The sequence below is a fragment of the Rhincodon typus genome, chromosome 3 (assembly GCF_021869965.1).
Source record: "Rhincodon typus isolate 14 chromosome 3, sRhiTyp1.1, whole genome shotgun sequence".
NCBI classification, from domain to species: domain Eukaryota; kingdom Metazoa; phylum Chordata; class Chondrichthyes; order Orectolobiformes; family Rhincodontidae; genus Rhincodon; species Rhincodon typus.
The window spans coordinates 102,287,019-102,309,651 of record NC_063334.1 but is presented as its reverse complement, the minus strand read 5'-3'; the positions used below and the strand labels follow the sequence as shown (position 1 = coordinate 102,309,651).

At 39.0% G+C, this 22,633-nt stretch overlaps 1 protein-coding gene and 1 long non-coding RNA gene across 3 annotated transcripts in view; both read left to right on the top strand.

Moving 5' to 3' along the window:
* The window catches only part of LOC109920222 (microtubule-associated serine/threonine-protein kinase 4-like), a 763,378-nt gene that overhangs the window by 695,837 nt on the left and 44,908 nt on the right, over positions 1-22,633 (top strand). The window lies entirely within an intron of this gene.
* On the top strand, positions 1,182-21,233 carry LOC125482816. Its single transcript, XR_007261794.1, has 3 exons — positions 1,182-1,317; positions 4,549-5,238; positions 17,966-21,233. It is a non-coding gene; the product is annotated as an uncharacterized LOC125482816 (long non-coding RNA).

Sequence of the window (22,633 nt, the reverse complement as noted above, 5' to 3'; positions counted from 1 at the left end):
TGGTGAAGGGATTAATGATTGGGGGCATAGATTTAAGGTAAGTAGGAGGTTTATAGGGGATGTGAGGATTTTTATTCTCCCAGAGGGTGGTGAGAATTTGGAACACATTCTCTGTAAGGGTGGTAGAGGCAGAAACCCACACAACATTTAAGAAATATTTAGATACACACCGATATGCCAAGGCATACAAGGCTATGGACCAAGTGCTGGAAAATAAAACAAAGAACTGCAGATGCTGGAGATCTGAATCAATAACAGGAATTGCTGGCAAAACTCATCAGATCTGGCAATCTGTGGAAAGAAAGAGTTAAAGTTTCGAGTCTGGTAATTCTTCATCAGAACTGCTGAAAAATGGGATTTGATTAGTTGGGTGGTTGTTTTTGACTCGCACAGACTCGATGTACTGGAGGGCCCTTTTCTGTGCTGCAAACCTCTGATTTTATCAGCACTGTCACTGAGCACTGAAAGGTGTCATTCCAAATCACCCTGCTGCTCAGTCCTCAAACTTAAAAACTCCACTCAGGTTTTTAAAAAATGTTTTTAAAAGGTCAACGCACAGTCTTCAGCTCTTCCCTCAGTATTCTTCCCAAACTACCCCAGGGATCACACCATTTTGAAGTACTGTGAAATGTTTAGCCACCTTAAAGGTACTGTATAAATCTAGAATGCGGTTGTCAAAAAGAAGAACCGCAGAGCCTTGGGAGCTTTCCATCAAGTGTGTCATAATTGCAAGGGGCCCCTCAACAAATACGTGGGGGTTGGAGGGGTGAAGAGGTGGAAAAGAGAAACTAAAATTAAAGCACTTATGTTAATAAGTTTTAATAATCTTAAGTGTATATTCATGGGTTGTACAAAATACACTCGTTTTCTCGATTGTAATAAATAGATCACAAATGAGAGCGGGGGGAAAAAGTAACGCGTTCTTACATGCCTGAATAGTGAACAACCATTTCTTGCCAACATTGCAGCTGCAAGAATTGAGCACGAGTTGTTGGTACGGGGTGGAGAGCGGTAGAAGTGACGGGGGTGGGGGTGAGAGGACGGTGATTGATATTCAAAAGCGCCCGTTTCCTATTAAATCTACCAATCGGCGATGCGCAAAGCGGAAGGGAGGGCGTGTTTTCTCGGAACAATACTGGTTCTTGAGGCTGGGGAGGAGCGGCGCGAGGCCATTAGTAAGTAAGTAAGTGAGTGAGTGTGGAGTGGAGTGGAGTGGAGTGGAGGGCGCGAATGGATATGTGTGTGTAGGGGGTGGGTCGGGAAGCAAAGGACACTGGAGTGAGTGGCGCGAGATCCCCTCGAGAAAGTCTGAATCCGGTAAGCGGCGGTTATTTGAAGCGGTGACAGTTATAGAAAGCGCGGCTGGAGCCGGGCCGGCAGCTCCGGGAATGGGGGTGGGGAGGGAAAGAGGGTGAGCGGCCTGGCAGTTCGCGCTGACTGCTGGCTCTGTTCACCACCTCTGGGCATCTGGTTCCAGCAGCGGGATGGAAGTGTGGCCTGGCCGGACGTCCTTCTCCTCTGTCAGACTTCGGCCTTGGTTTAAAGGGGTTTGGGCTGCGTTTTTGTGAACGGCGCTGGAGCTGCTAGCTACCGGTTAAAGGAGAAAGGGGACAATTTATTAGGAGGGTTGATCGCCCGAATTCAGTGAACCGAAAGCTTGAAACGAAAATGCTGCTAACTGTGCAGTGATTTTCCCCCTTGGTTTGTTCCCATTCACAAACGGTTTAATAATGTTTTATTGTCTCGGATTGAGGAGCTAAAACCGACCCCGATCAACCTTTGATCATCTATTCTGATGCATTAGTCGCGTTGGAACACCTTTTTTAAAGTTTGTTTTTGGAAAAATTTGTAACGTAAAAGAAACCTTGAGAGCCTCTCAGCGAGCATATGCTGACCACGTATCGATATTAATGCAATCCATATGGATCGTTCTGCGACGCTTCAAGTTACTGTACTGTGTTAACTTGAAAGAGGCTTCTTCCTTAAACTTACTTTGTTTTCAGAAGAAAAATGGATGTAGTAGTACATTATACACCCCTTTTTTTTGGGAGGCAACCTTTTGATCACCTAAGTTGTGGAGGTGAAGATTTGAATTTATTTCCTTTTGAAACAATGTGTACAAGTCCAGTTATAATTGATTTTGGATTGAATGTACCTTCAATGGGATATCGAGCTTGTATACTAACTTACAAAAGGCCAAGCCCTTTATAATTAAAATTGTTTACTTTTTATTTTGAGGATTTAGAATCTTTTGCTCTGATCTGAAATTTTTTTTTTAAGAAATTTACAATGCACTGAATTTTTGAGCTTCACTGCAAGTAATTAAATCCACATGGTGCATTACTCTGGAAGACATTTGCCTTTCTTGCTAAACTTCCATTTCCAGGTTGCAGTTTCCCTTTGGCCCCTTTGACAGTGCTTATATTTATCGTAAGATAACCTGTTCTCTTTATAGTATGCCAGTTTATCGTGCTCCCTCTTAAAATTAAATTCAAAACTATATTTATTTTGTTATCATTCTAATCTAACATTGCTGAAGAGTTAAACTCAGCTCCATTATATTACTATTTTAGATTGGCATTTTTTCTGGTTAACTCATTATCAAAACTGACTATTGTTTTTCTTGTGTGGTTGATCACCTTACTACTGCTGTAATAGTCCTCTTAAGCTTGGTGTTTTCCCTTGAGTAAGATCTGTCTGGCAGGTGGAGATATGCTGAGTTCCCATTTAACTCCAACTGCGTTATTATACTGCAGGAATGGTAGGAGCTTGAGAAGACAAATAATCACTGTACCTGTTCCATTTCTCTATTTATTAAGACTCCATGTAAAAGTACCTTGGGACAGCTGTTGCATCAATGTTTGACACCATATATCTCAAAGTCTAATTCAAGTTACACTTCAATCTTGGTAATATGAAGCAGCTATCAAACAGTTCCAAATGTTGAATTGTACATTCTTGCCAATATCTTGTCAGTTTGTTCCATTTTTTTGTATAACTGAATAATTTTGCAGATACATATGTTGAAAGTTGGACCTGGATAGTAAATGCATTTGTAAGGTTGTGAATTGGAACAATTGTGACTTGTATAAACACAAACAAATTGCTGGCAAAACCCAGCTGGTCTGGCAGGATCTGTGGGACAAAAACAGAGTTAACATTTTGAGCCTGGTGGTTCTGATGAAAAATCTTCCCACAGATGCTGCCTGACCTCCTGAGTTGCGCCAGCAATTTTTTGTTTTAGATGTTCAACATCCACATTTCTTTGTTTTATTGACTGGTATAAATGTGGATTTAGTGCTTTAATCTGGATAAGGATTGAGTGTGAGCTATTGTCACGTTAGCAGTGGTTTGCAATAAATGTTGCTTTTTAAATTGCTTTTAGAGTTATTGAGTGAGTCATAGAGATGTACAGCATGGAAACACTGTTTTGCTCCAACTCATCCAGGCCAACCAGATACCCTAAATAAATCTAGTCCCATTTGCCAGCATTTGGCCCATATCTCTCTAAACCTTCCTATTTATTTACCCCACCAGCTGTCTTTTTTAAATGTTATAATTGTACCAACCTCCACCACTTCCTCGTGTAGCTCATTCCATACGTGCACCACCCTCTGCATGGAAAGAGTTGCCCCTCAGGTTCCTTTTAAAATTTGCCCCCCTCTCTCCAGTTTTGGATTCCCCTACCATGGGGGAAAAGACCTTGTCTATTCATCCTATCCATGCCCCTCATGATTTTATAAACCTCTGAGCCTCCAATGCTCCAGGGAAAAGAGCCCCATTCTATTTGGCCTCTTCCTACAGCTCAAGCCCTCCAACCCTCGCAATGTCCTTAAATCTTTTCTGAACTCTTCAAGTTTCACAACATCCTTCTTATAGTAGGGAGACCGAAATTGCACACACTATTCCAAAAGTGGCCTAACCAATGTCCTGTACAGCCACAACATGACCTCCCAACTCCTATACTTGATGCACTGACCGATTAAGACAAGGATACCAAATGCCACCTTCACTATTCTACGTACCTGCAACTCCACTTCCAAGGAACTATGAACCTGTACTCCCAGGTCTCATTGTTCGGCCACACTCCACAGGACCTTACCATTAAGTATATAACTCCTGTACTGATTTGCTCTTCCAAAATGCAGCACATCATGTTTATCTAAATTAAACTCCGTTTGCCACTCCTCGGCCCGTTGGCTCATCTGATCGAGATCCTTTTGTACTCTGAGGTAACACAGTGTCCACTACACCTTCAATTTTGGTGTCATCTGCAAGCTGTACTAACCATACCTCTTGTGTTCATCCAAATCATTTATATAAATGACAAAAAGCAGTGGACCCAGCACTGATCCTTGTTGCATACTACTGGTCACAAATCTCTAGTCCAAAAAGCAACCCTCCATCACCACCCTCTGTCTTCTACCTTCGAGCCAGTTTGATATCCATATGGCTTGTTCTTCCTGTATTTCATGTGATCTAGCTTTGCTAAGTAGTCTACATTGAGGAAACTTTTGTTAATTTTTTTTTCTTTCTTTTTCTTTTTAGGTTTGGACTGCTCACTAAGACCAATGATAGTTTGTAGTTAACTGATGGATATGTTACGGATGAGGCACCGGAAGTGTATGACCTACTCAGCTGTGGAATTGTACTTTTATTTTAGCATATGTTGACAAAATCAAGAAGAGCACAAGTCCTTATTGCTGATTTTTAGAGTGACATTGCTTTTTTTTTTAAGGAAATGGTGTAAAGACTTTTGTAATTTTTTTCAACCAAGTAAGCACTGTTCACAGTTGGCAAGTACTTTGTGGGCAGTGTTCATCTGACACTTTTAAAATTTATCGCCTACTGAGCATATAACAAGCTAACTTCTATTTGCGTGTTTTCCATCTCCGACAACAGAGAAAATGAGTGCCGATGGATATCAATATAGAGCTTTATATGAGTACAAAAAGGAGCGAGAAGAGGATATTGATCTACATTGTGGTGATATACTGATTGTCACTAAAAATACTCTGTTAGCCCTGGGTTTCAGCGAGGGAGATGAGGCAAGACCAGATGAGATTGGCTGGCTTACTGGCTTAAACGAAACAACGCAGGAAAGGGGAGATTTCCCTGGAACATATGTAGAGTTTCACGGTTTCCGGAAAATTTCACCACCGACACCCAAGCCGCGACCACCTAGACCACTACCTGTGGCTCCAAATCCATCAAGACCAGAAGACTGTGACCAGCAAGGTCAGTCCTTTCAGCTTATTTCAGAATGAGAATCTAGGAGTGATGATGAAATCAGTAATATGAACATTTCTTAACTGTGTGCAATACTATCTCTTGAAGATTAATTGCAAAGCTTAATTTCTTGTACTCCTCTAATAAACTGAAGAAATAATTAAGAACTATTCACTAATAGTTATAAAATATGGCTCTGATAAAACAACAGAATTTTTGCTTTCAGGATTTTGTATTACATTGATCTCTAGTTTCATGAGGAAGTATTCTGAGGAAAGGTCACCGGACCCGAAATGTTAACCCGGTTTTTTCCTTCTTCACCGAAGCTGCCAGACCTGTTGAGCTTTTCCAGCAACTTTCTTTTTGTTCCTGATTTACACCATCCGCAGTTCTTTCGGTTTTAATTTCGGTGTTGGGTGTACTGAGGATGTGATGTGCTATATAAATGCAATTTTGTTTTTTTTATAATAATTCTTACGTTCATAAACACCAAATCCATTGAACTGTTCTCAAGGTTCTAAGTGGTAAATGAAACAAATTGAATGTAGAGCAGCTATTGAATTTTATTACATGATTTATGGCACAGAAACAGACCATTCTTTCCAACTGGTCTATGCATGGTGTTGCTACTCCAATAGAGTTGCCTCATGCCTTTTCTCATTTAAATTTATCATCAAAACTATATTTGCCCAAATCATTGTCTAGATTCCTGTTAATATATCTGTGCTGTTTGCTTCAATTGTTCCATGTTGTAGCAATTTTCACTTTGCTCTTTTTCTGGATGAGGATATTTCTTCTGAATTCCTATTAGATTTGGCCTCCTTACTTGAGGAAGGATGTGGTGGTACTAGAGGCAGTTGAGAGGAGGTTCATCAGATTTAATTACAGGGATGAAATGGCTGTTGTACAAGGAGTGGTTGAAAAGCTTAGGCTTGTACTTTCTGGAGCTCAGAAGAAGAGGGGGTATCTGAGGTGTATAAAATGTTAAAGGGGTTTGCTATGGTGGATGTTGAACAGATGATTTTCCCCCTTGTAGGACAGTCTTGAACAAGAGGTCATAGATATGGAGTGAAAGGAGGGAGGTTCACAACTGAAATGTGGAGAAACTACTTCCCTCCATTGTGACTCTGGAACTCGCTGCAGTGGAGGCAGAATCGATCAACAGATTCAAGAAAGAAATAGAAATGTTTCTGAAAAGTGGGTTAAAGGGCTATGGGGAGGAGGCAAGAAAGTGGAGTTGAGACCAGGATAAGATCAGCCATGGTCATGTTAAATGGTTGAGCAGACTCCAAGGGCCGAATTGCTCCCCTAATTCCACTGTTCCTACATTCCTTGCATTGACCTATAGTTATGCTTCCCACAGGAGAAATCATTTTCTATATCCACACTATCAAAATCTTCCATCATTCTTAAAGATCTGTTATATAACCTCTACTCTTCAAGGGAGTGATCAACCAGCTTATTGATCCTTTTCTACGTAATACACACAATTGGAGTTTAATCAAGGTTCAGTGCATGTTTAGCAGAAATTCCCTACTTTTAATATTGAAGAATTAGCTTTGAAATATCAATGCTTTAAAAATTATTTGAGCTACTAGTGACGTATCATTGCTCTCCTTGGCCTGCCGGTGAATCGTATTGTAACATGTAATGTTTGACATGTTCGTAATGCTGCATTTTGATCAAATATTATCCACTTCATGACCAAACTGAAGAAGTAGCCTTCAGAACCATTTTTAAGGTATTCATTGCAACATTCCTTGTCTATGTTGATTCCAGGATGATGTGTATTAGGAAGGTAGAAATTCAAAATTCAAGGAAAAGATGTTATTAAATTATTTGAAAGTTTAATTATGTACAACTTCAGTAATGTTAGTGTTCTTGTGTCATGAGATATGCCAAAACACTTCACACACAGGAGCATTACTTTAAAGGGCACTGACTCTCTCACTTAGCAATATTAAGTCCAATGGCCAAAGGTTTGGTCAGAGGTAATTTTTAAAGAATGACAGAGAAAGGGGAGTTAGAGACACTTGGGGACTAAGCAACTAAAGGTACAGTCACCAATAGTGAAGAAATTCAAAGTAGGGTTTGCACAAGAGGGCAGAATTCGAGACAAACAGAGGATTTAAGGGGTGAAAATATGGATGGGGCAAGATCGCAGAATTAAGTCTGGGAGGAAATTTTTAAAATCTGTATGTAGATCCCTGAGCGTGGGAGCAGGACTTGCTGCAAGTTAAAGCATGGATAGCAGAGTTTTGCTCATTCTATTTTACGGAGTGTGTTGGAACAAACAGTATAAAAGTAGTGAAAGTCATGGATGAGGGTTTCAGCAACAGATGAGCTGAACCACCTAAAGTCAGTGATAATACGGAGTGGAAAATGGGCAGTCTTAATGGCCAAAGTATGAGGTTAGAAGCTCCTCTCCAGATCAAGTGTGAAATCAAGATTATGAAAAGATTAGCATAAACTCAGATTGTTGCCAGGGAGAGAGAGTTGGCATCAGATAAGAAATAAAGCTTGGAGCAGGGACTTAAACCAGTGTCTTCAGTGTTCCCAAGCTTTAAACGTAGCCCAAATATTTCCAATAAGTAATTGAGGCTGTCTACATTAGTCTTGCATTTGCTTGGTTTGAATATTTGCCAAGTGTATAAAATTCTGGGCAGCGTTGGTTAATTTTACATGTTGAATTGGCCCCACTAACCACTGCTTAACTACCTATTGCTAGTTTTGGACTAGTGGTACAGTTGCTATATGGTCTGGTCTAGAATTGGTATTTTCTGCTAAGTGTTCATTTTGGGGCATCACAAACCTATCCCAATCAGTGGTCTCATTTGTAATCTAAATTATTTGAAGCTGAGTTAGGGCAAGTAAATAGCTGGCTTCTAGAATGTCGCTCACTGGTTTGAGTTCTTGCATCTTTGTAAATTGCTTGCTATTGTGTTTACTGTACAGTGTTTGAGTGCATCCAATACTGGGTCATCTAGAATAGTTGACTGTTGTAACTTCTTTGGTCTTGTAACTTACGAACAAGTATTCTCCATCTTAATGTCTGTTAATGACTTTTTTTTTTAATGGGATTTGTAAATGAAGGAACTTGCTCAAATTGTGCTACTGGTCTTGAATTTTATTTTTGTTTTGACATGATCACCATGCATTTGCCAGGAGTAATGTTGTAACTGCACATTCAGTCTTTTTAAAATGCTCTGCTTCTCACCCCTTTTTTTACCTGCTGTTTTTGTCCCTTTTCCCAAGCCCTTGCCCCTGAAGGGCATGAGAAGGAAACGGGGCAAGCAATGCTGCAATGAAAGGAGTGCATGAGGGAGGGAGCAGAATGGTAAGCAAGTGGGATCAGGAGATGGAAGTAGTTAGCTGGAGGGAAGTGGGAGGGAGAAGAGTAGCAAACAGGAAGTGGAAAGAGTTGAGTAGGAGCTAAGCATTAAGTGTAATAGTAATTAGTATGTAGAAAGGATTTTTGGGGTACTTGAGTTGAAAGCAGCAATAGTTTTAAATTGCAAGTTTTTAAAACTTACACTTCAGGAACATACCTCGTCCTTATTACAAGCTTTCACATGTGAAAGTGATTTTAATTTTTTTTTAAGCAACACATCAGGAGTGCCAAATGAAAGCTGCACAAGAGTGAGTTCCAATTACTGTAGCTTCCATTTATAGACACCTTATGTTAATATCACAGCCACAAAAGGAGATTTTATGGAAAATGACCAAAAGCTTGGTCAAAGAAGTAGGTTTAAGGCCAAGAGGTTTAGGCCAAGAATTCCAGAACTTGGGGCTTTGGTAAATGAAGGCATGGTCTCTTGTGGTGGAGTTGTTAAAATCAAGGATCCTTGAGGCTATAAATATTGATATGCAATCTGGGCTGGATGAGGTTGAGGCCATGGATGGCTTCTAAAACCAGGATGAAAAGTTGCTTTTTTTAAATTGATTTCTGGTTACTCTTAAATACAGGTCAGCAGAAATGCAGGTGAATGGGATAGCGCAAGTTAGAATACTTGCAGAGATTTTCCTAACTTCTTGTTTACAGTAGGAGGAATGTGGGAGGCTGGCTAGGTATGTGTTGTAATAAAGGCAATGATTTCAGCAGCAGATGAAGTGAGCAAAGTTGGGCAATGTTTGCGATGGGTATGTGATTCTGCTAATGGCTAGGGTATATAGTCTGAAAGCTCATTTGAGTGAAATGTAGTAGCCAAGTTTGTTTTTTTGGTTCAGCCTCAAATAGTGGGTACAGAGAAGGATGAACTCTGTAGGAATAATTGTGGTCATTACCATAGGCAATAACTTTGTTCAACAATGCCAGTAGCAAGATTAGAGAGACCTAGGGGTTCAGGTATGTAGTTCTTTGAAAGTTGCATTACAGATACACCGGATGGTTTAAAAAGGTGGTTAGCACACTTGCCTACATTGCTCAGACCATTGAGTATAGGAGTTGGGAATATCATTGAGGTTGTACAGGATGTTGGTTAGGCCACCTTGAGTGCTGTGGACATTCCTAATGCCCTGCTATAAGAAGGATATTATTAAACTAGGGAGGGTTCAGAAAAGATTTACCAGGATGTTGCTGGGTCTAGAGGGTTTGAGCTATAAGGATAGACTGGGACTTTTTTTCACTGGAGTGTAGGAGGTTAAGGCATGACCTTAGTGGTTTATATAATCATGAGGGGCATAGATAAGGTGAATAGCAAAGGGGAGTTCAAAATTTGTGGGCATATTTATAAGGATGAGAGAAGGATTTAAGAGACTTGAGGGTCAACGTTTTCTCACACATGGTAGTTTGTATGTGGAATGAACTGCCAGAGGTGGTGGTAGATACAGGTACAGTTACAACATTTAAAAGACACTTGAATAGGTACATGAATAGGAAAGGTTAAGGGATATGGGCCAAATTCAGATAAGTGGGACTTGCTTTCGTTTGGTCAGCATGGACGAGTTGAACCGAAGGGTCCGTGTCTGTGCTGTGTGACTCCATGACTTCTAATATATTAAAGGAGGAGATTCTGGCTAATTACATCAGGGTGGGGAGAGATTGTAGTGTAATGACAGGTTAGCTTCCGCCTTTGGAGCACAGTAAGACGATGCACATGTAATGGATGGTGGGATGGGTTGAGGTGGAGAGAGAAGAGATTGAGACAGCCCTGCATATACCAATTTAGTTGTCTCCAGTGCTTTCAAACATGTTGAAGAGGCTAACAGTCTGTATATTTCTGGAACCTGAGATTTTTGGATTGATCTTTCAATAAATATTTTAATAGAACAATCATCACATAATTTCCTATAGTCATTGCAAAATAATTGATTTATTTTAGAAATGAGATCTAACTGACCCATATTCCAATTTTATGCTTTATGCAGAAGCATTAATTAGTCATATACAAAGGACACAAAATGGCTGATTATTTTAACTTATTTTGTGTATAAGTTGTCTGTAAAGAATTAAATCACTTGTATATTTTGGACATTAAAAAAGGCTGGTATTTATATTATGCCTTTCACAACCACCAGACAACTCAAAATCCCAAAATGCTTTAGTCACTGCTGTCCTGCAATGCAGGAAACCCTGCAACAAAATCATACATAGTGAACTCTCTTGAACATGAATTGAAAATGAGCAGATAATACAGAATAAATATTAGTTGGGACACTACATACAACTTCTGCCATTCTTTGAAATTGAACCATATCATTCTCCCTTTCTGATGGATGCAAGAAGGGTCTCAGTTTGGGGTTGTTTTCTTCTAAACAATAGAAACTGCACACTACAGCATTCCTTGACACTGCTGGGAATCGGCTTAGATTATAAGGTTCAGATCCTTGAGTGGTACATAAATCACGTTGTTCACCTTTCCTCTCTACATGAGAGGGCTACCAGAATGCAGAAAGCACATGGTCTACTCTACTATTTTGCCGTGCTTTGTCGTACTGTAAAATATTGGAATTACTACTTCAATTTTTGTTGTAAAATTAGTTAATATTGTGACTACACTGGCAACGGCACCACCTGCAAGTTCCCTTCTCAGGATGGTGAGAGAGTTACTTGACGCTGTTTCAAAATAGTTGAACTCCCTTCTTAACACTGGTGTCCGTACACTTCAGACTGCAAATGTACTACCACTTCCTTCAGGGCAGGTCGGAATGGGCAAATGCTGACTGAGCCAGCAGCTCCTGCATCCTGTGAATTTTTTAAAAAGATGCAAATGTATTAATCTGCTTTGAGTGTTTTAATAACACTCACTTTTTTGAATGTTTGGGTTTTTTCCTACTGAATTAAATATCGCGTCATCCTCCACTCCTTCCCCAGCACCTTTTTTGGTCCCATTATCTAATGCTGCCATGCAAGTTAAATACACCATGGATTGGATGTGTCCTGTAGTCGAGCATTGTTTCTAATCCAACCTAAGAGTAGATGTTGCTGCTGTGCCAATTGATTTTTTTTCGTTGAACTTCCTCCTGTTTTCCCTCTTCTCCTCTTAGTCACTTCCCAATTTTTCTTTAAGGCTTTTGTAGGACGTTTTCAGATTATGGATTGAATTGCAATATAGGACAGAGTGCAAGATGGCAGGAGTAAAACTAGCTAGACACCTCTCTTTTTTTAAACTAGCTGATTTTGCCAAATGATGGATTCTGGCTCTTAATGTAAAGATTCCCATTTTTGGTTTCCAATTAACAAATGATTTCTCTCTTAATTGCACCATACAAGTTTTAGTCCTTTATGCAATAGGATGCTCACAACTTTATTTTACCCTCAGTTGCTTTTGGCAGAAGAATTTCTCCAATTTAAGGGAAGAGTTCATGCATTTGAAGGTGTATGCTGCTTAATTTTCTTTGTCTAAAAATTTGTCTGGAAGGAAAATTCTTCAATGAGCAGCTTCAGGTGTGAACAAGTCTCCACAGATATGTAGAACAATCCTGCAGCTATTTAAGTCTGTACATGTAGTTTAGAACTGTTGATGTACTTTCCAAAGTGTGTGTATTTTTTTAGAACACTTTTTTTTCTATTAGTAATGGTGATATGTCTGACGTCATAACCACTTTAGGTTGGAAGATATCTAGATCCGTTAATGTTTCAATGAAATTTAAGATTTTTCAGTGTGATTCACTTCAAATGTTGGCAGAATGCTGTTTCATACCTGTTATTTCATACTGCATCAGTATATTTTATTCACTTCAGATTTGGAAAATTCCCTTTTTTACACATTAAAAGCAGAAAATGATTTGACGTTTGCACATTGCAAACAATCAAATGTACAAAGACAAGTTTTGTTAAACATAATGCAAGGAATCTTGACAGAGTAGATGTGGAGAAGATATTTCCTCCTAAGCAAATCTAAAAGCAGGAGTTCCTATTTTGACAATCAGAAGTTGCCCATTTTAAAATGGATGCAGTGAATTTTTATTTTAGTTAAAAGCCTTTGGAACACTCTCTCAAAGGTGGTGAAAGCAGAGTCCTTGAATATTTTAAGGCATTGGATAGATTTTGTTAAGCAAAGAGTTGGAAAATTTGTCAGGTGTAAGCAGCAATGTGACTGAGGTTACAGTCAGATCACTCCTGATCTTGTGAAATGGCAGAGTTCATATAGCCACCTCTCTTTGTTTGAAGTGTTTATTGGAATGTAGATATTTGCAAAGGCCATTTGTGCTTGTATGGTACTGGCTTTTTGAAAGAGCTAATCTATTTAGCTCCAAAGCTTTTGCATTTTCCTGCATAGCCCAGCAAGTTTGTCTTCTTTGTGAAAACATAGAAAATGTATAACATATAAACATACTTCATTCAGTATGTCATTTCTCTACCAGCCAAAGAACATTTTGTAGAGCCACACAGCATGGTTCATGCCGACCAGGTTTCCCAAACTAAACTAGTCCCCATATGCCTGCATTTGGCCCATATCCCCCCAAATGTTCCCTATATGTGTACGTTTTAATCCTTGGTTTTGCTGTCCAAGATCTTCTGTCCTCAGTGTGAATATAGGTTTTTTCCCTTTTTTTGTGTAATAAGCTGCTATTCTGTCATCAAATAACATATTAAATATGATTTGTCAAGCTAAATTTTGGTCTGGGACCTCCCACATCCAGTATTACCATCAGCTGGGATCATAACAGTCCTGCTGAGTATTTTAAAGCTATAGCCCCGCCACCTCCCAGCTAAAGGAAATAGGTCCTTCCTGTCCACGGTATCTGAACCCTTGGTAATTTAATTGGAGTATGTAAAATTTTCCTTAACCTCAATAGCTTGAAGCAAAATGGCCTCTGGCTTTTCTTTTGTAGGTAAAATTCTACAGTACGAGCAATATCCTGCTTTTCAGTCTCCTTTCTAACAGTCATATCCTTCCTGCAATTGGTGACTGGAACTGAATGCTGTATTATAACTGTAGCGTAAATAGTTTGTTACACAATTCTAATCATAAATTTCCAGCTTTTTATAATCTAAATTGACTTTCTTATTTTCTGCCATTCTACTTGACCTTTTAGGGACCTGTGAGCATGCCCATCCAGGTCCCTCTATTCCGCTACCATCACCAAATACATTCCCTTGCATATTTTGAAACTTCTGCTTACCTGACCAGTGTGTTACATCTTTTCGGGTTTTTTTCTACCTCACTGTCAACCATTGGGCCACTTTTCGGTATCATCCACATACTTGATTGTACCCCATTATTGCATCTTTATTCCCTTTTTTACACATTAAAAGCAGAAAATGATTTGACGTTTGCACATTGCAAATAATCAAATGTACAAAGACAAGTTTTGTTAAACATAATGCAAGGAATCTTGACAGAGTAGATGTGGAGAAGATATTTCCTCTTAAGCAAATCTAAAAGCAGGAGTTCCTATTTTGAAAATCAGAAGTTGCCCATTTTAAAATGGATACTTTATAAAGTAACATCAATTTCATAGTGACCCTTCTTACCCTTCCCAAGACCTTTTTCATGCTTCCTAAAAGGTAATACCTAAAAAAAAAAAGTGCACTGCATTACCCAGGCTTAGAGACTTAGAATGTTTAGCGTGAATTTCCTGTTTTGTGTTCTATGTCCTTATTTGCAAGGCAAATGTCTGTCACCTTCTTCCTCAAGAATACCATGTTTTACTTCATCTATCCCATCCATCTTAAAATTTCTCCTTGTAGTATCTAACCTCAATTGTTTAGTGAACTTTAAAATGAAGATTCCCCAATTATTAAATGATATTCCTCCCTCTGTCTTACTAAAAACACTTTAACTGTAAGATTCTCTTAAATTTTTTCTTGGCCTTCACTGATCCAGTAATTTGAATCCTTCAGGTGTAATAAAATTTCAATCTGGTGAACTTTCATTGTACACTGTTGATAGCTTAAATTACTATTCTCTAACGAGGGTGTGTAATCATGTTCGCAGTACTCTTTGGCCTCTAGTCCATGTCTTTGCTGTTGTACTGTGTCCCCTAATTAAGAAATAAAAAGGCTTGTTGCATTTTCTATGACTGTCTGTCTATCTGCTGTTGTACTTTCAATGAATTATGTGCATTGCTGAGCCTACACACCCTCTTAGTGTTTTTCCATCAAGTTTATACTCTTTCTTTCCTTTATTTTTTTTCTGACTTCTCACCTTTCTGCTAGAAAGGTCAATGAAGCAGCTGAAGATGGTTGCACCTAGGTCATTAGCCTGAGGAACTCTTGCAACTGAGATGATTGGCTTCCAACAATTTAACCTTATTCTTTTGTGCCTAGTATGACTCCAACTAGTGGAGAGTTTCCCCATTTCCTATTGAATCCAGTGTTGCTAGGGCACCATGATGCCTCTCTCAATTGAATTCTGTTTTGATGTCATCTGCAGACGGGTTGGCATTTGTGGTCCCTCTGTTGCCTCTAGCTTGTATCTTCATATGTACTTATGCTGTGAAGAAAAGTATCCCAATACAAGTGATCAGCCTCTGAGTTTCGGATTAACAGATGGAGGCAAATAGCATAAATTAATTTTTTTTTTAAAAAGATGTTGCAAGGGGCAAATTGTAGGTGTTTCCAGATAGAATAATTGAATCTTATTATGGTTGCCTGTATTTGCCTCCTGATTTGGAACAGAAGTAGATTGATCAATGCTTGCCTAATGTTTGACACTTTTTAAAGAATAACATCAGTCTTGATTGTTCTATTGTGTATTTAGTCCTTAATCTACCAGTTAATAAAAAGTAAATGTTACATAATGCAGCAATCAAATTTGCCCTAATCTATTTACGCGTCACTGCTCTGGAGTCCTTGAATGTATTTTAAATACCACAGCCTTAAGTGGGTGGTATCATGAAACCTGTTTGACAAGTGATCAGTGTTTACAAAAAATGATCATTTACATTAAGTTAAATGTTAAAGAAAATGTTGATGTGGTTACTGTAGGGTGTGAAGCTGGATGTTTTCTGTATTGTCACATCCAGTTAAAATATATGTGGAGTGGAAATTCCTTTTGGCAAACTGATTTTGTGTCTGTGTAAATGAGCTTTGATTTAATTCTTAGTGCACATTGTTTGGCCTTCAGTTAATGTGGGAGAAAAAGAAGACTGAAAGTTCAACATCATTTTACTGGAATAGGATAGTTCCACCTTTTTTTAGTTTCAGTTTTGTTATCTTGACTGTGAACTATTAGTATTGTTTGTCTAAATAATTAGCATTTTCTCAACGGTCTTTTAATAGTAAATATGACATTTTCCTCTGCACCTCCTGTAAAATAGCTCCTCTTGGCATAAATTTTTTTCAATACTATACTTCATGCATACGGAAGATTGCAGTCGCCAATCCAGCAGAGTTGAGTATTTCAGTGGATTGGAAAGAGCTTCTTAATGGGTGCTGTCATTCTTGTGGCTCATTTTTTTTATTTTTAAAAAAAAAAGCTTAGAAATGGAAAGAGCGAAATCTACTAGCATCATAGAATCCCGGCAGAGCAGGAAGAGGCCATTCGGCCCAACAAGTCTGCACCAATTCTCGGAGCATCCCACCCAGACCCAGCCCCAGCCCCCTACCCTATCTCTGTAACACCACATTTACCATGGCCACTCCACCTAACCACATCTTTGACTGTGGGAGGAAACTTGTGCAGCCAAGGAGAACGTGCAAGCTCCACACAAACTGTCACCCGAGGCTGGGATCGTATCTGGGTCCTTGCCATTGAGAGGCAGCATTGCTAACCACTGTGCCACCCTCTGAGAATCCTGAGGTAATTTTTTTAAACTGTTAGCTATTAATTAATTTGATTGCTAATAGATTACAAGTTTCTACTACAAACATTAACATGCAATGCTGTAAAAAGCAGCGTGCTAAAGTTTATTTGTCTTGCACTCGTTGGGACAGAATTGCAGGAAATAACAAATCTCAACAACAATTTGTACTGTGGAAGGAAGACTTTGGCAAGTCTGCTCTCGTAGAAACTAGCTATGGAGAATGAATAAGGAATTAACTGCCAAACTTTTGCTTAAATTCAAACCAGGCAAGACAATTGGTCATAACATTGGGCAAAGAATGGTTGTCCCAAGCTTCGATTTGGTAGAAGGCGGCCCAATCTGTAGATACCTTTCACTGTTACAAGGGACAAGATGCTGTGTACTAATGTATGTAATGTCTGGCATGCATATCTAATTTAAATCTCATCAACCATTTTTTTTATTCCTCCTGCAACATCTTTCAATTTAAATAGCTGTCTGTTTCTAATACTCTTTCCCAAAGTCTTCCTACTGGATCTTAAATCTTAATTATAGAAGTTTACAAAATCACGAAGGACATTGATAAGGTGAAAATCAAAGGGCTTTTCCCTAGGGCGGGAGATTTCAAAACTGGGGGCATATTAAGGTGAGAGGATTTAAAGGGGGACCTGAGGGGCAAATCGGTGGTTTGTATATGGAATGAACTGTCAGAAGAAGTAGTAGATGGAGGTAAAGTTAAACATTTAAAAGACATTTGGACAGGTACGTGAATTGGAAAGATTTAGAGGGAAAGGACCAAATGCATGCAAGTGGGACTAGTTTAGTTTGGTTGGCATGGACGATTTGGACCGAAGGATCTGTTTCTATGGCTCTTTCAATAGGTATTCTGCACTTGAAGTTACTTGTGTTGCTTTAATGGAGAAGGCAGGGAATATTGTTTGCCATTACTGCAGCTCGGTACTGAATGTCAAAGTGCCTATTGGAGCTATTGGTGATGAAATTTAATGGGTTTTTAATATACAGAACAGTTCTAAACTCCTCTCCTTTGCTGGAACTTAGAAAGCAAACAAAAGCTACTTACTCAAATCTTTGTAATTGGGGAATACAAATTAATTCCTTTGCTGTTTTTTGAATTAAGTTGCAAGAATTGTTTTTTAAAAATTGGGTCTCATTATCCCATTATCTTAGCCACAGTTCTATTTGAGTCTCCAACTTAAAGGCATATTTCTCTCTAATGTTCAAAGGCTCAATGTCACTTCAGTTTTGAAGAAATGGAACTTTGTTTCAACATTACAGCAGTCCCTTTTATTAAAGCCAGTGAATTTCCTGTGATAATGCTCCTGTCACAAGTGGGAGGTGAGGGCGTGAAAGTAACTTTACTGGACGAGTAATCCAGAACCCCAGTATTCTAATATTCTGTGGCTATTGGTTCAAATTCTACTGTGGCAGGTGGTGAATTTCTTTCTCAGTAAAAGTAATTGGATTAATAGTTGGACTAATGGCAACTGTCACTGCAGTCACTGGTTGTAAAAGCCCACTTCATTCACTTGTGTCTTTTTTTTAGGGAAGAAAATCTGCCATCCTTACCTGGTCTGACTAAATGTGACTACAGATCCACACTTTTAACTTCCCGCTGAAATGACTGAGAGCCTATCAGTTCAAGAGCACTTGGGAATGGACAACAAATGCCTGCCTTGTCACCACAAGTGTGATGGACAGATGCACATTGTTATCAATCCCTTTTTACGTTGTACTGTTTCTGTCTGACCTATATCAAATTCATTTTTATTAATGTGCCTTTTATTAGCTCATAGCTCCCTACAGTGTGGAAACAGGTCATTCAAGCCTGTGCCAAGCCTCCACCTCAGTGGATGCTATGGGGCAATTTAGCACGGCCAATCCACCTAACCTGCACATCTTTGGACTGTGGGAGGAAACCAGAGCACCCGTAGGAAACCCACGCAGACATGGAGAAAATGTTCACAACGTTGCTGCATTGCTTCAGTGCTTGTATGATTGACTTCCAGGCTTGTTCCTACCAGTCCTATTAGATTAAAAGACTTTCAATTTTTTAAAACCCTGTAGTAGAGAACACTCAGTTTAAACCATTGAACAATTTTTAAAGCTAGATCTGAATGCAGGGGGGGGATAAAAATTCACTTTGTTTCCTTCAAGTTATGGATTCTACTGAAATCTTAAAATGCAGTGTGTTCTTGGGGACTGGGAAGCAAATGATACTTCCTTTCCCAATTTGATAATCCTCTAATTAATACACTCCCATAATTTTCTCCATAAATAACAAGTTCTTGTATAAAAGTAACTAAGAGCTTTTATGCACAATGCTTTGAGAAGCATGACCAGGCTTGGCTTAAATGTTTCACATGACAATTTTTTTTCATTGTGAATGATTTTAAGCAACATGCCTATTTTTTTGTTTCATGTATCCAGTGAGACTGGCAAGATGTCAAATCTTATTTCCACACTTATGTTTAACAGTTTATTCCATGGAAATTACGTTTTCTATTGTTGCTAATGTACTGCTTTTCATAAAAGAAAAACTGATAGTTACTGTGGTTAACCACTCAAGATTATAATATCATGTTTCACTGGTCAAACAATCTCTGAAAGATAGAATCGTGTAAGTAAGCTTGGCCACTTACTTTACTTGTGCGGAAAAGCTGCTGTTTTAATTTGAGTTGTTATTGTCACATGTATCTAGATACAGTGAAAAGTTTTTTGTTTTGTGTGCTGTGCAGACAGATCATACCATATAAAGTGCATTGGGTAATAGAACAGTGTGAAGAATACAATGTTATGGCTGCACAGAAGGTGCACACAGTGAGATCAACATCGGCCCCAAACTACAGTTAACTTTATACTGGATGCTTCAACAAAATAACATGGATGAGATTAAGAAATTAAATGGCCCTTTTTCATTTTTTTACACTCTTAAATTGAGTTGTTAACCTGTGAACTAGATTGTTTCACATTATACCTAGCATAGATTTGCTGATGGGTGCCTACCATGTGAGGCATTTATTGGACTTGATAAAATCTGAGTTGTACTGTTGGTTATACTGCATAATTGTAAGTTGAGAAAATGTACTGTTCTTTTTTTTGAGCTGTATGAAATGATACCAACTTAAGTGGTGTACCCTTAAAGAGATTTCAGTAAAAACCTATATTTTGTTCTTGTAGTTATCAACTTATGTACTGTTCAGATTTCATTCCTGCCATAACTTTGATCTTTCAGTTTGCAAATGAAAATAATGAAGTTGTTTCCTGTGTTTAAAATGTGCTATCTTGAGATATCAACATGAAGGGTAGGATGATTGCCATGTACCTATATTGCAGCAATTATAGAAACACTTTTAATTTGGCAGTAACATTTATACTGCACACTGCCAAGCAATGACCACTTCCAACAAGAGAGAATCTAGCCTGATGTTCAGTGGCATTACTTTCTCATAATTCCCCACTGCTATTGTTCAGAGTGCACTCTGCTAGCTATATAAATACTGTGCCATGATGTTTTCCTTAAGCAACAATGCCGCTCCCCCTCCCCTCTTGCCTCCCCTTCTGTCCTTCCTATACCATCTATATCCCGGAACGTGGACCTGTCAGTCCTGTTCCTGTGTCGGTCATCTTTCTGTAAGAGCTATGATACCCTAGTCCCATGCCCGGAGTTCATTTGCCTTATCTGTCAGGCCTTTTGCATTAAATAAATGCATTTTAATTCATCAGTCTTCCCGCCTCCTTCTCTGCCGTGCTCTTGTCTGCTGTGTCTATTTAACTTGTTCTCGCTAGCTTCTATATCGGCTTCAACCTTCTGTCTTGCCTCCCTACTGCTTAGGGTCATGTCCCCCAGTCAGACTAGTCTAAACCTTCCCAAGTAGCTCCAGAAAATCTTCCCTGCCAGGATGTTTGTCCCCCTCCAGCTCAACTGAGCTTCTTGCACGGGTCACTTCTCCTCCAGAAAAGATCCCAATGACCCAAAAATCTGAATTCTGCTCCCTGCATCATCTCCTCAAATATGTATTCGTTTGACCTGTTCTATTCCTGTTTTCACTGGCATGTGGCACTTGGAGTAATCCAGAGATTACTAGCCTTGACCCTGCTTTTTAACCTCCCGCCTACCTCCCTTTAGTCACTCTGTAGGACTTCATTCTGTTTGCCAGAAATGCTAACTTGCTTTATGCAGTTTTAAATTATGCAGTAGCTTCCCCTAATTTCAATGAAAATGTGAGTAACTAGTGTTGTGGTGATCTTGCTAATGGTGAGTCTGATGACATTGGAGAGACTGTTATCTATTATTGCCTGCTGTAGAAACACACACAGACTGCCTTAAATTAACATAAATAATGAATTGATGTGAATTCGTAAATTGTTTCTGGGATGTGGGCTTCAGTGCAAGGCCAGTATTGCAGTTGTTAATTGCTGTGAGAACATGATGAACCACCTTTTTTAAACTGCATGTATTCCTAAAGTTCTATAAAGGGAGTTCCAGGATTTTGACTTGCGACAATGAAGAAATAGTGCTATAATTTCAAGTTGGGTTGGTCACCCTTCGAGTGATAGTGTCCCTCTAAGTTTGAAAAGTGCTTGTAAATCAGTGCTTTGCATACTATATATTACAGGATTTCCCTATTGTACATATTTTGGATTTTGCAAAAGTGCTTTGCACTTTTAAACGGAAACAAGTTACAAAATTTAACATTGTTAACCTTATGTATTTATTAAGCTGACTGTGTATTACTGCTGTAATTGGATATAGATCTTTGTAGCTCTCCCCTTTTTAGGTTGAATAAAGAATTCTGATTTATCACAGTTAATTAAGTCAAACTGTGTTGTTACTTAAACATTATCTCATTTTATTCTGAACTGCCAAGCCCTTGAGTGTGCAACGAACGTAAAGTCCAGGAAAGGTTGAAGGAGAAGGCTAATACTTGATGTTCTTCCAGACTAGATCATATTTCTTGTGCACAGCTAAATTTCAGGAAATTCTGACTGTTGCTGAATTTGCATAAAACCGAAGTTCAGCCTCTGTTAAAGTATTGTACCCAAGTCCTGGCACCAGACTTCAGAAAGGGGCTTAAATGTATTGAAGAGATTTATTAGATTGTGCCATTCTCATACCTTCCCCATAATCCTGCATGTTTTCTATTTAACTGTTCATCCAATGCTCCTTCAAATGCATTGAACTTGCCTCCAGCACTACCAGGAGTGCATTTAGAATTCTAACTACTCATTATGGAAAAAAATTTGCTCTTATCTCCAAATTTGCTGCTTTTACAGATATTTAAAACTGTCCCCTCCCTAGTTCTTGTTCATTTCTTTTAGATTTGCCCATGGTTCTTGGGTGTTGTTGACTAGGCTAGTGTTTATTGCCCATTGCCGTTATCCAGAGGGCAGTTAAGAACCAACCACATTGAGTCGGGAGTCACATGTAGGTGAGACTGGGGTAACGATATCAGTTTCCCTCCTAAAGGGCACTAGTGAACCAATGGATTCATGGTCATCACTAGACTCCTAATTCCAAATTTTTTAATTGAATTCAAATCCTACCAGGACTCTAGAACATTACCTGGGTTTCTGAATTAACAGTCCAGTGATAATACCACTGAGCCATTGTTCAATTTAAGTAGGAACAATTTCCCCTTTCCACCGTCAAGATCCCTCATTTTGGAAACTTATCAACTTTCCTTTTTTCTGCAAGGTGAGTAGTCACAAGATCTTTTTTTTTTTGGACTCATAACTGAGGTGGTGTTTCCCTAAAACTATTCTCGTTAACTTCTACGCACTCACATCCTTTGAGATTGTGGACTTGCTCACCAAGCCAGTGTTTGATTGCAAACGTTTCCATCACTCTGCTAGGTAACATTGTCAGTGTGCCTCTGGATCCGAGTAGCCCACAAACTAACAACCACCCTATGACATCTACTGATGAACATAAAGGACCCCATACCCACAACCAATAAAACTAACGTAATATACAAAATACCATGCGAGGACTGAGAAACGTTACATAGGCCACACTAGAAGAAAACTGACAATAAGGATATATGAACACCAAGAGACACGACCCGTTCTCACTGGTCTCAATGCACGTGGACAGAGAAGGACATGAATTCGAATGGGACAACACAACTATAATAGCACAAGCCAAACAGGCTGCCAGGGAATTCCTGGAGGCCTGGCATTCCAACCAGAACTACTTCAACAAACACATTGA